The 2,984-nt window shown below is 38.3% G+C and overlaps 1 protein-coding gene across 2 annotated transcripts in view; it reads right to left on the reverse strand.

Moving 5' to 3' along the window:
* LOC106869041 (paired box protein 5 homolog) overlaps positions 1-2,984 on the reverse strand; it is a 66,521-nt gene that overhangs the window by 1,509 nt on the left and 62,028 nt on the right. The gene's annotated exons all lie outside the window — the stretch shown is intronic.

Below are 2,984 nucleotides of genomic sequence, written 5' to 3' on the forward strand. Positions count from 1 at the left end.
ATGACAATAAAAATAATAATAATAATAATTCTTAAACATTCACTTGAACAAAACTGTACAAATCCAAATATATGGTACCCTAGGCATAACACCTACATGAACTTCTAACTTGTTGTCTCTTGAGGTCTCTGGGTGAGACTTGGATCCAACTTGTACAAATTCAAAACAAAAGTCAAACATAAAATAATAATAATAATAATAATATGTATGATAATCGAGAGAAAGAACATGTATGATAATCGACATAGCTTTTCCCCGGTGACAACAGGATCGATGTGAAAGAAGAAAATATAAACAACTATGACAATTTAAAGTGGGAAATACGAAGGTTGTGGTCAATGAAGAGAAGAGACGTGATACCAAAAGTAATTGGTGCTCTTGGAAGTATCAGCACTCAACTACCAACATGGCTGGAAAAGATTGGTGCAAGTGTGAAGGTAGGAGACCTACAAGAATCAGCATTGCTTGGAACTGCAGGGATTCTTCGCAGGGTTCTTGAAGCATGACCAGTAAACAAGAGTCAGCTTAGTCTGCTGGCGGTGAACAGGTGACACTTTTCATCATAACCAGCAAAATAAGCTGAGAGTTTTCATATAATAATAACGATGATTTCTTTATTTTATGATGCCAAGTTCCAAATAGATAAAGCAGAGAATCACTTTTTTGTAGGATGTGTGGCAACAAAAACTAAACAATCCCACATGTTGTGAGTGAGAATAACAAACTGGCTCAAAGAGAATAGTAAAGGGAGGCATGATAGCATGGCTTAGTTTGTTCGCTGGAGATTATGTGAGCAAAACGGTCCTGGAAGAACACGAAAATAGTACGACCATAAACCGGGTGTCACCAATAATAATGAGTATAAAATCTTATGCGATTTTACAATCCAGTGTGACTCACAAATTGATGCTCGGTGACCAGACATTGATATAATGGATAAAAGGAAGAAGGAAACGAAGATCAAAGATGTACGAGTGAGTGAAAAAGAGCTGGAAATGATGGGAAAATACAAGCTACTAAAAGACAAAATGTCACCAATGTGGGCAATGAAGAGATTTTTACAGAATTGGGGTAAGTAAATAGCGGGCATTAGAAATTTATGTAAGACGTGTGAACCAAAATTCTTTATCACTGTTTCCCCAACTGTTTCGGGCTCACACACCCCGTTTCGATGTCTTATAGACGCAAAAATAACTCTCTTCCCGAGGAAAAAGGAAACATGTGCCCTACCATTAAGGGCAAAATTAATTTAGTAGTCTACAAGTATGCGCGCGCGCACACATCCAAGCGTGCGTGTGTGTTCAAAAGAAATTTTGACTTGAAACTTAGTTGGAAGTTTCATTTCTTACGCACGGCCCCTTTTTCAACTGACCCTAAGCCTTCACCAAGATATTATCCCGTCCTCAAACACTGGTCGAACGTTACCACAGATTTCGATCACTTAAGTTTGCAGGAGTTAACTCCCTTTCGTCTTTTTTTTTTGTTTCCCTTCTAATGGTGAGTAGCGGGAACATACATACATACATACATACATGCATACATATATACATACATACATACATACATACGTACGTACGTACAATAAGCCGGATATTGTTGATTGGGATACACAAGAAGCGGTATGTACCGCCACATAGGTCACCTGACCTGCTGATGTGAATATCTCTTTGGAAATCAAAGAAGATATCTATGGACAACTGCTTCGAAACCTCCAGCTTCTATATCCGGATTACAAATTTACATTTTTACCTGTAATAATTGGAGCAATTGGTTTTGTAAGTAAATGCCGAACTATCGGTCTGGATAAGCTTGGATTCGATTCGCACATTACAAGTAAAGAGTGTGAGTGAAACAGTGAAGCTATGCAAGGCTTTTTCTCAGCTTTAAAACGGGACATAGTTTTGTTATCTCCATTTCAAAGATGGAGCTTTGTATCTTTGTTAGAAACCAGCTCCCTCTTCACAGAAGGAATTTAGATGATTAAATGCAGAAGAGTCACACACACAAACACACACACACACACACACACACACACACACACACACACACACACACACACACACACACACACACACACACACACACACACACACACACACACACACACACACACATACACACACACACACAAAATACACACATATCTTTGTATGTATGTGTATACATATATATAGATATATATGTATACCTATGTATGTATGTATGTATGTATGTATGTATGTATGTATGTATGTATGCATGTATGTACGTAAGTACGTACGTACGTTTGTACGTGCACAAGCAAGCGTACACGCTAGATGGTCCGTGTAAGGGAGGTAATCGCGTAGATAGTTTAGAAAATGGGCGGAAAAACTTTCAGAAGAAAAAAAAAAATGAATAACAAACAAAAGAAGAGAAAAAAGAGAAAAAGATGAACGGTGAGTTGAAGGTCAGTGTAACCATTGATGAAGATATTTATCCACTCTGGTGTTTTAGGGAGCTCCGTTGAGACGAGTGATACCCATCACTGCATATGTCCATGGGTCCTAACTGTTGTTAGAGGGCGGTCTAGCGGGGACCTGAGCTAGTTGACTGCGGCTATTGACAAGAATACGCAACAAACGTTTCTAAAAACATCGTCTTCGGTTATAAGACAGTGTTAATAACACTTTCTAACCAAGGTTATGGATTATGGTGAGGGTGGGGGTGGGGGAGACAGGTCAATTAAATCAATTCCAGGATTTGCTTGGTACTATATTTTCACATCGAGATTTGAACCCACGGTGTAAATAGCCGTAACTATTGAATCTGTGCCATGGTGTGAAATCTCGACGAAGGGTCTTCGGAGTGAACTTTAGTAGACAGAAGCTTCCCTATACATACATACATACATACATACATACATACATACATACATGCATACATACATACATACATACATGCATACATACATACATACATACATACATGCATACATACATACATACATACATGCATGCATACAT

Source organism: Octopus bimaculoides, chromosome 4, assembly GCF_001194135.2.
Source record: "Octopus bimaculoides isolate UCB-OBI-ISO-001 chromosome 4, ASM119413v2, whole genome shotgun sequence".
NCBI classification, from domain to species: domain Eukaryota; kingdom Metazoa; phylum Mollusca; class Cephalopoda; order Octopoda; family Octopodidae; genus Octopus; species Octopus bimaculoides.